Here is a 10644-nt window from a genome sequence, read left to right on the forward strand (position 1 = left end):
AGGAGCGTGTCGTATCACGTCGCGTTATCGCGAGCAATTGTTCGACCTTGGCGAACGTTTCAGAATCATACGATGCAGGCAAAGAGTGGGGAAGGAGGGAGGGGGAGGAGAAAGAGAGAGATTTTTGCGTCCCCGTCGTGTTCGCGCCGAGAGAACGAGAAAACGATGCAGGACGCTCGCGCTGATCCTGCTGCTCGAGTCCTTCTTAATCGCATTCCACGTCCCGATAGCCAATTCATCGACCGCGCCTTCCGGCAGAAGTAACCTGTAAATAAAGGGTGTCCCAAAATTCACGCAAGAAGTAATTTTGATAGAAAACACAGGTTTATAATTAAAAATTGTAAATTTTTTATTGATTCATAAAGTATACAGTATAGGGTTTGGTATGGTATAGCGTATCGGGTAAATGGCCTTCACGGCTTTGCTGGCACATATGCACTCTTTTGTTGAAATTTCCCATGACCGTTTTGTATAAATGTGGCTGAATTTCGTTGATACAGCGCTCAATTTTCTCCTTCAAGGCGTGAGTGGGTGGTCGTGGGCTTGTTGGCATAAACCTTAGATTTCAAAAAACCCCAAAGAAAAACGGCGTTAAATCGCGTGATCTGAGCGGCCAAATCTGATCAGCAAAACGGGAAATTACACGACCAGGAAATGACTCATGCAGTAATTGAATTGTTTCTCGGGCTGTATGGCATGTGGCACTGTCTTGTTGAAACCACATGTCGTCCACATCCATATCTTGCAATTTAGGCACAAAAAACTGGATTATCATGTCGCGATAGCGAGCACCATTAACTGTTATTGCCTGACCAGCCGCATTTTCGAAGAAGAATGGTCCGATGATGCCTCCAACCCAAAATCCGCACCAAACAATGACACGTTGTGGATGTGTTTGTTTCTCAACAATCACTCGTGGATTTTCTGAACCCCAAATGCGACAATTTTGTCGATTAACTAAACCATCAAGATGAAAATGAGGTTCAGCTCACTGCTGAAGATGATTTTGTTCGAAAAATCAACATCCACTTGTTGTTGTTTCATAATCCATTCAACGAACTCTCTTCGCTGTGCGTGGTCAGTTTAAAAACCCTAAACTGTCAGCTGTCACGCTGTCTTTTTTTTTTTTCTCATTGGCAACACTTTACCGCACAAATGGCGCAAAATTCAAATCTTGCATGAATTTTGGAACACCCTTTATTTGATGCAACGCCGCGGCGCTTCGTATTCCCCGCCGGCGCGCGAATTTCTTCTCGGCAAAGTTCTAAGTAAATAATCCTGCGCGCCTGTTGAGGCGCCGCGTGCGTAGTAATCCCGCGCGCGGTATAAACAACGCCGTTTCGCGGATCGCGAAAACTCGCGCGAATTATGGACGCCGAGTTGACGCGCGAAAATTCATGAGTGACAATCGAGGACGATCGCGGGCGCGAATCTCTCTCTCTCTCTCTCTCTCTCTCTCTCGCTCGCTCCTTGAAACTTTGTTCACATTTTGTCACAGCGCGACAACGCGCGCGAAATTCGACACGCAAGAACCGGCCGAAGCTCGTCGGAGAGACGCGCATCGCTCGAGTGTCAACGTTCTCATGGCGCGCGGCTCCTCGACGAGGCGCGCTCCTCGGATCGGCCGATCGCGTTGGAGAGCCGCTCTCTCTCTCTCTCTCTCTCTCTCTCTCTCTCGTCGAGAGAGCGCAGATCGTTACGTCCGCTGCATCGATCGGCCGGATCGCGAACAAAAGCATCGCTAGTAGCCTTAATACACCGGAGTTTAGATGATTCTCAACAGATTATACATTCATTCTCCCAGCTCCCTTCTTCGTTTAGTCAACGGCATTCTTCCCCTTCTGCCTCCATTGTCACGGATAATCGCGGTAGAGAGGGAGAGAGATAAAGAGGGGAAAGAACGCAGAAGGAAAAGAGAAAGAGTGAGACTCGATGCAGTTCTCGCGATCCGGCGTGCATTGCACTCCGCGCGAAAAAACACAGGCCGGGGGAGAGGAGAGCGGGCGGCTCCGAGGAAGAGGAGGAGGGGGAGGATGAAGAGGAGGAGGAGGAGGAGGAGGAGGAGGAAGAGGTCTTCGTGCATCTCCGGCTCGCGTCGGAGCTTATATCGATCACGAGAGAGTGCACGATATTCGAGAATACATTATACGCGGACTCTAGCCTCTAGCCGGACCGCCTATAGTCACGCGGAATATAGACGGTCAGGCCGCTGCACTCGCTTCCTCCCCCTCCCGCCCCTCCGCCACCCATGCCGCCGTCGGTTTCTCTTCCCTTCTCTCTTTCCCTCTCTCTGTCTCTCCCTCTCCCTCCCATCTCTCTCTCTCTCTCTCTCTCTCTCTCTCTCTCTCTCTCTCTCTCTCTCTCTCTCTCTCTCTCTCCCTCTCGTTTTCCTCCCTCTCTCGCCCCCTCTCACGCTGGCGACTGCTTCTTCCGACCAGTGCCACCCCCGCCGCGCGCTGTACGCCTCCTGCACGTCGCCGAGAGCCGTTGCTGTCGACGTCGCTGTAGCCACGAGAGGCTGCGGCTGCATCTACAGTACCTCGGCTACTCTTCTTCTTCTTCTTCTCCTTTTTCTTCTTCTTCTTCTTCTTCTTCTTCTTCTTCCTCTTCTTCTTCTTGTTCTTCTTGTTCTTCTTCTTCTTCTTCCGCTCCTCCACCTCCTCGTCCTCCTCCCGCTTCTTCTGCTTCTTGAAAATTTATCGCCGTGCAAGCTCGGTAACTTAGTACGATATACCCTCGCGGCTTGCTACACGCTCGATTTGCCAGAAGAACGCGGCTTTTTTTGCGGCGACCGCTTTCTGCGTGACGGGTCGACTGTTTCAAATCGACCTTACTTAATTGGCACTGACTCCTCCCCGGCTTCGTGGGTGTACCTTCGATTTGTAACATCGATAAAGCGAGCGAGCGAGCGAGCGAGAGAAAGAAAGACCTCCGAGATGTGATAGTCCTCGGAGGAGAGAATACGGAACAGTCGCGTCGCTCCCGGAGGATCCTGCGGCCGCGGAGCGACGGGCGAGCGGTAATCGAGATCTTGAATCACAGCGTTGCTGGTAAGAAGGTCGTTCGTCTCCGGCTCGCTGCCAGGAGTAAATCTGCGGCGTGATAAATGACAAAGACGGAACAGCGAAAAGAGGGGAACGGGGAGAGCGTGCGAGCGAGAGGGGGGAGAAGGGAGGGAGAGGGGGGAGTGAGAATTTGCACAGTCTTGCCGCTCGTCATGCGATATTCCCCGAGGCCCGCGAAATCTTCCGTCTGATGGGACTACACTCTCCCGAGGCAACGGAGCATTAATCCAGAAGCTTCTTCGTAACATCCCCCGGGAGTATTTCCACCGGTGAAGCCGTCTTCCTCGTCTTCCTCGTCGTCGTCGTCGGGACGCCGCAAACGAGGTGGCCAAAGGGGACCCGTTGGTGCGGCGGGAGGCTGCCGGCTGGCTGGGAAGCTGCGAGACTGAGGAGGCTACGAACAGGCAGGGAGGGCCCCGAGAGTACGCACGGTAGGGGCAAGAGAGGACCTTGGCCTTTTCGCGGGGCAAAAATAAAACCTGTTGACACCGAAGCCCCGCGGACGCAAGGGACTCTCGTTCCTTCCTTCTCGCTCTATCCCGTCGTCCACTTCCTCCCTTCTCCTCGCTCCTGCGGACGGACGTGTATTCGCCGAGATACACGCGTGTGTGTGTGTGTGTATGCGCGAACGCGCGAGTGGCGATTGGGGAGGGAGGGGGAGGGCGAGGAGGCAGGGAGAGAGAGAAGGAGGGAGGGAGGGAGAGAGAGAGAGAGAGAGAGAAAGAAACAGCAATGCGGGGAATTATCAGGATCATCCTCCGAGTCTCTCTCAGAGTCTTATCAGAGACGACGAGGCTCGGTCGGTGAAACAGCGACCTATCGAGCGGCCGGATCGTTCCGCTGAAACAATATTGCGGACGAGCGCTCGATACGATCGCCTTATGATTACGGGACGCGCGGCCGTCATGTTGCACGTACGAGCGTGCACGTACGAGAAGCCGGGGTACACACGTTGCCTAGACAGGGCGCAGACAATAAGAAGTAGCCTCCGGCGATCTTACCCCCGATCACGTGTGTGCGCGCGCATCAAACGCGCACGCACACATACATACGTCACGAGTACGCCTCACACGCACGCGATTCCATCCCGCCGCGATCGAAAGAACATGCGCGCGCGCACACATGCACACTCCCACCGCACGATAACCTCTTCTCGTCCGTTTCTTAAGACTCTTCTGTCGCGGCGGGCGAGTTTAAGGGATACGTGGATTATTTCCTCACACTTGCGTCTGCGTCGCAGCTCGATATGCATATCGCGATAAATGAACAGCGTGTCAGTGGTGGTAAATACCCCCGGGGAGAAAAAGGCCAGATATAAAAATTTTATTCATGCACCATGGGCCATGTACAGGGTGTCTGAAAGAAAGGGTTCGGGACTTTTGGGGCAGATGATGGAGATGGAGAAGAAAAGTCCGAATAAATGTGGGTCGAGGAATTAATTAATGGAAGAATTCTTTAGTTTAGTTCGAGCAAGTGACTTGCTCGCTTCTGGTGCACGGCCAATAAAGAATGCATTTCTGTCATTTCTTGATTAGAGTAATATGACGTCGGTATTCTTACAGTCTTAAAAATTTACTGTGAAAGCTTTGTAATGGCTCTCCGCGAGACTAACAATTGCTCGGCGAAGCGTATGTATAAATGGGCGGAAGATAAATGTTTGTCTGTGCATTCCGAGCAAGAGCGAAGAGGCTTTCCTTTAAGGATTCCTTCAAAACATGGTACTCTTCGCCGACAAATGACATAGACAAATTACGTCAGAGAAGCACCGGAAGCGAGTGAGTCACGCTCGCTATAATGAAAATAAATAATTGTTGTTATAATTGTTGCGACGACATTAATTTACCGACCCATTTTTGTTGTTAAGAGCTTTTCCCTCCATTTTGTACTATCTGCCCTTAACCGTTCAAGACGATTTTTTTGCTTTTAAATTTTGATTGTTTTATCGAAATATTTATTTTCAATTCTTTTATCAAAAATTTTTGCATTGGATTGGGAAGGGGGGAAGATACCGTTATGTAATACACTTTACCAAGAGCTATAAGATTCACAAGGTCAATCTTTTTGAAACATTTAGTGGTACATATGTGTGCCGATCGGCTTAAAAGAATTAAAGCCTTGAATCCTTTTTTTTTAAATACCCTGTATAATCATACATAAACATGCACATGTCCACGAAGAAAAAAACGCTGTTGTATAAATACAATCGACGTAAATACTCATGCTCTTGGCAGCACATGATGACGATTTATTTATGAATAAAGCTGTTTCCCCTCCTTTTCCCACTTAACATCTCATTAATCTTCCGTGCGGACATGTATGATGACGAGACACGTGCCCCAGATCTTTCGGAATCAAAAAATTGGGAAGATTAATCAGATCAGACTGAGACGAAAAGTCCTTTACCATTTTGCAAACAAGTACGCAAATTGTCAAGTTATCAATTAAAAGTTTTCCAGATACGGTCATTTTCAATCGTTAACAACTTGATAAGTATTACTCTGTTTCTCACATTGATGAGTCCTTTTCTCACATTGATTTGATTAATCTTCACAATTTTTCGTTCCCCGGACGGGTCCTATATATGTGTATCATATGTATGTGGACAAAATTAATATATAATTTGTATATAATTACATATAATTTTACAAAATTATATACAAATGATTCTTCTTCCCGGGATATCACCGCCACGACGCCAAGTGGGCCGACTTCTGGCTGAGCTGCCCGAAAGTACTCTACCATTTTTACCGTACAACAACAGAACTAGGCGCGCACGTGTCCTCGCAAACAACTTTTCCAGATTACGAGCGGCGCTCTGTGACGCGATCGCGGGAAGAAAGCAACGACGCCTCAGTTTCAAAGTCTGCGGCGGGAGCAGACGGAAAGGGGGGAGGGAGCAAGAGGGGGAGAATCTCATGTATCACGAGAATGTCGTCGCGCGAATTGCAGCGGAGCCAAAGCCTCAGGATTCCGACAACAGGGCGATAGCCAGACACGACCGAAGTGCGCGGCTACTGAAGTAAAGGGAATCAGAGGGAAAGAAAGAGATGAGAAAACGCTCCACCACGAATCCGTCCGATTCACCGCAACGTTCACCGACTTGCGGACTTGTCTCCGCGGAATCCGCGAGGCGGAAGGAAAAATGTGCGAAGGTGTCGGAGGTAACCGCACGCCGCTCGCGGCTGCTCCTTACGCAGGGACGCGCTCTCGGTGGAAAAGTGCGCGTCTCTCTTTCGCTGACTCGGACGCGAACTCGCACGCACAGAGAGAGAGAGAGAGAGAGAGAGAGAGAAAAGAACCGCGCACACCTGCGCGATCGAGACTCACACGCACACGCGCTACGAGATCTGCGCGCAGGTGTGCACGCTCTCTCTCTCTCTCTCTCTCTCTCTCTCTCTCTCTCTCTCTCTCTCTCTCTCTCTCTCTTTCGCGCTTTCTGGCTCTCTCTCTCTCTCTCTCTCTCTCACACACTTTCTGGCTTTTTCGTCCTCTCTTTCGCGCTTTCTGGCTCTCTCTCTCTTTCTCTCTCTCTCTCTCTCTCCTCTCTCTCTCTCTCTCTCTCTCATTCACAGCATCATCCGCGCGCATGCATATACGCGTACACCATCGTGGAGGACCTCCCACCTCCACGGGAACATAATATTCATGTCTGTCCGTCTCTCGTCTCGGCTAGACAGACCATAGACGGAGAATGGTTTTCCAGCGAGACTCAGCGCGTCAATGGGAGAGCATCCCCGACGAAGACGGGCAAGAAATGACAATCCATCAGATCAACGGAGCTATCGGTGGATATTCGTCATTATCGGCCGGCGCGCGCGCGCGCGCAACGGATCGTGCGTGAAATTTGGCGATTACTATTTTCTTACGAGATACAAATACGCGTCGAAACGCGTCGCGTTACATCTCCAGCGAACAACTCTCGACGAGGGACGAAAGCAGATTGCGAGTTTCGAAACGACGAAACGCGAAACCGCTCGGCGGAGTCCCGTCGACCGCCGACTGCCGACTGCCGCGCGTTCGGGGAGCAATGTTTTTTTTCCCTCAGCCCACAGCCGCGCGCGCCGGGCCGGGTTAAGTTTGCTAATCGTCGCTGAAGCGAGTTCGCTGCCGCCGACACGTCCGACGCGGTCAGCGCAGCCGGAGCTGTCGCAGCTTTCACGCTTTCAACAGCGAGACCGGCTGCGATCAGCCGCGTGAGATCGTCCGATCAACGGAAAAGCCCGTTTCGCGCCGGTTTCGGGCATCGGCTGCGGTGCAGAGCAGCGTGCCGCCATTTGGAAGGGAAACGCGCTCGGCGAAGGGGGCAGGGCTATGGAGCCGCGTCGGAAAAATTCTCCTTTGGGTCCCGACCAATGGAGGCCCGGCCGGGCGCGAACCTCGATGAAAAACTCCCGAAGGGAAAGGGTCGCGCGGGTCCGTTCGACTGGTTCCGCCTGCGTTTCGCCGCTGCGACGCGATGGCAGAGAGAGAAAGAGGCTCCCGCCGCTGCATCCGCGCTGCATAATCCGGACAATAGGCGAGCATAAGATCGACAAAGGATCCGAAGAACTCGGCGACGGACACGGCATGGCAGACGACGAGAGCTCGCTTGCTCGGCCGAGAGAGCGTCTCTCTCTCTCTCTCTCTCTCTCTCTCTCTCTCTCTCTCTCTCTCTCTCTCTCTCTCTCTCTCTCTCCCTCTCTCTCTCTCTCTCTCTTCCGTGCAAGGCGGCCCATTGAGAGCTGGAAAAGTTCTCGGCGGTTGCGGCCAAGGCTCCGCCCAGGCGAAAAGCTTCAAGAACGCGACAAAATGGTGGCGTCACGATGACTTGATGCTTTTCCTCCTCCCCCCCCCCCTCTCTCTCTCTCTCTCTCTCACTGTTTTTCTCTCTCAACGTAGACGTGACAACGCCGCCGGTGCGTAAAGCGCGAGCAAGTGTGAATTCGCCGGCGACCTCGCGCGAGTCTTCAGGGGTAGGTTTGCCGGAGCGCAAAAGTTGCGCAGACGGAGCAATCGATCGACGATCGCTGGGAGAGACGCGCGGAAGACTTCCGGAAGCAAGCAACGACCCGGGGAAAAGCCGGTGTCCTTTCCGATAGGGAAGACCCTCCCCCCGAAGCAAAGCGCTCACCCGACGGTGCAAGTCGAAAACGCGTCGGCTGGCGTCGCGATGACCTTCCACCGTCTGCGATCTCGTTGATCTAAGATACCTAAGATATTGCTTCTCGCGTACGAGGCAGCGCATTCTCGAAAGAATTTCTCGGCAGGATCTCACCGACGATTCCCTCGTCTTATCAGGAGGATATCGCGGGTGACCCCGCGGCGGGAGGGCCGCGGGGAGCCCCGGTTGGCCTCGGCTCTTCGGAGACCTCGGTCGTCGCGCTGTCTCTGTCTCCTTCTAACTAGAATTCTAGAAATCTTCTAGAAAATCTCCTTTCTTCTAGAAAATCGCGGCAAGGACTTGCTCGTGACGAAACGTCCCAGAGATTACTTGCTTTGTGTTCTGACCGAGCCGGCTTTCGGTCGAGAAAGGCGGAAAGGAGAGCAAATGACATGAGAACGAGTGACGCAGAGAAGGTGTCCCGGTGGAGCCCCTCGACACGACACGCATGCAAGGGCACGATTTCGTCGGCTTTCCCGAGCTTCTCTCATTCTCAGCGAACTTCCGTCACCTGGGGACGTCGAGACGCCCCGCGGAGAGACCCGGCGCGCACAGATCAGCGTGCATCGCGGATGTATCGCCGGCTGGTCGACGACATCGGCGACGGCGACGGCGACACTAGTGGGGCTAAGTTCACTCGAGTCGTTTACCTCGTCTGTTGACGATCCACCGGCGGCGGTCCCAATGCTCCGTCATGCAGCTCGTCGAGATACATCCTATCCGGCGAGGATTCACCTATCCATCCGCGTCGGCGAATCGAAGCGCCGTGCTGGCAGCAAAAGCGACGCGCAAATATATATGTATATACACGTATATATGTGTGTGTGTGTGTGTATACACATACACATACACACACACACACACACATATATACATATATATATATGTATTTCTATGTACTGTCGGGCACGTCGCTTCGTACGTACGTCAGGTCGCCGCTCTCCGAGAGATCACTGCCCTCGCACGCACACCCGGGGCTTTCTCTCGTTCCTTCGAGCAGAGCGCGGACCGACCGCGGGGGCCAGTAGCGTATCGTGAAACGACCGGAGCCACTTACCGAATCACTACCGATGTATATTCGCGCGCGCGCGCGCGCGCGACCGACGACGACGACGACGACGACGACGACGACGAGCCGCGCGTAGGCTGCCGCGTAGTCCGTCGGCGAGGAAGATGACAGACCGGCCGTACCGTAACACGATTTCCGGCCCGTGTTACTACGAGCGCCCGGCAACAGAGAGAAAGAAAGAGAAAGAGACAGAGGAGAGAGAGAGAGAGAGAGGGGGGAGAGCGAAAAACAGACGGGGGGGAGAGGAATGGGGGAAAGAGAGAAGACGGAACGAGCACATAGAAACGGCACGAGATTTGCGTCGCGACGAGTGGGTTAGGACACGGAGAGAGAGACACGAGAGAGAGAGAGAGAGAGAGAGAGAGAGAGAGAGAGAGAGAGAGAGGGAGAGAGAGAGAGAGAGAGAGGAAGAGCGGGAGAGAGAGAGAATGAGAGCAACGCGCGACAGGATCCGAGAGAGACAGAGAAGGTAAAAGAGAGAGAGAGAGAGAGAGAGGGGGGGGAGAGGGAGAGAGACTGATTCGCGCACACGATTTTAGCGGATCCGACGCGAATTCGGACGCGTGTCACCACGGAGCGAGCACAGACGTAGCGCGGCGACGTGAGCGCGAAAAAAATCACCGGATTGCAGTGTCGGACGACGCACACACGAGACTTTTCACGGCCGATCGCCCCTCTGGTGGCGGCCGGCGAGACGACCTCGCGAGTATCGCGCGGCGCGACGCGACGCGATCAGACGAGAAACGAGACGCATGACGGCGGCGGCGGCAGCGGCGGCGGCGGCGGTGGCGGCGGCGGTGGTGGTGGCGGCGGCACGTCGACTCCGGCGGACTACTCGGCTGCGCCGGCCGCCGCTCCCGTTCCCGCTCCTGTCCCTCGCTCGATGTAGCGTGCGTGTATGTGTGAGTAACGGATGCATGCGTATGCGTCGGTCGCGAATTCGTCCGGTAGACCGGTTCGCGCGATTCGTTCGCGCAGTTTTCGGCTTTTCGATCGCGCACGCATATGCCAGGCGCGTGCGGCCGGTCGAAGCTGGGCCGCGGAGAGGGGTGGGGGGAAAGGATGAAAATTGAAACGAAACGGAAAATCGAAAGTTCGTCGTGATACCTGCCAACGTGCGCTCTCGGGTACGCGCATCGTGCATCCTCCGACATCACCGAAGTAGGAAAGGGTGAGCGGACGTCCCGGCTGCTTGAAACGCGTAATAATCGCGCGAACCGCAACGCTACCGCCATCTGTGCGACACCGTGGGAACGAAACTCCGCGGATTGATCGACGAGCCGAGAGTGCAGAGTCTCTCAGCGAGATTGCGACGAGGCGCGTTCAATCGCCAGTCGAACGAAGGACACAGACTTCTATATTATACACAC

This window comes from Harpegnathos saltator, unplaced genomic scaffold (genome assembly GCF_003227715.2).
Source record: "Harpegnathos saltator strain DR-91 unplaced genomic scaffold, Hsal_v8.6 scaffold49, whole genome shotgun sequence".
NCBI lineage: Eukaryota > Metazoa > Arthropoda > Insecta > Hymenoptera > Formicidae > Harpegnathos > Harpegnathos saltator.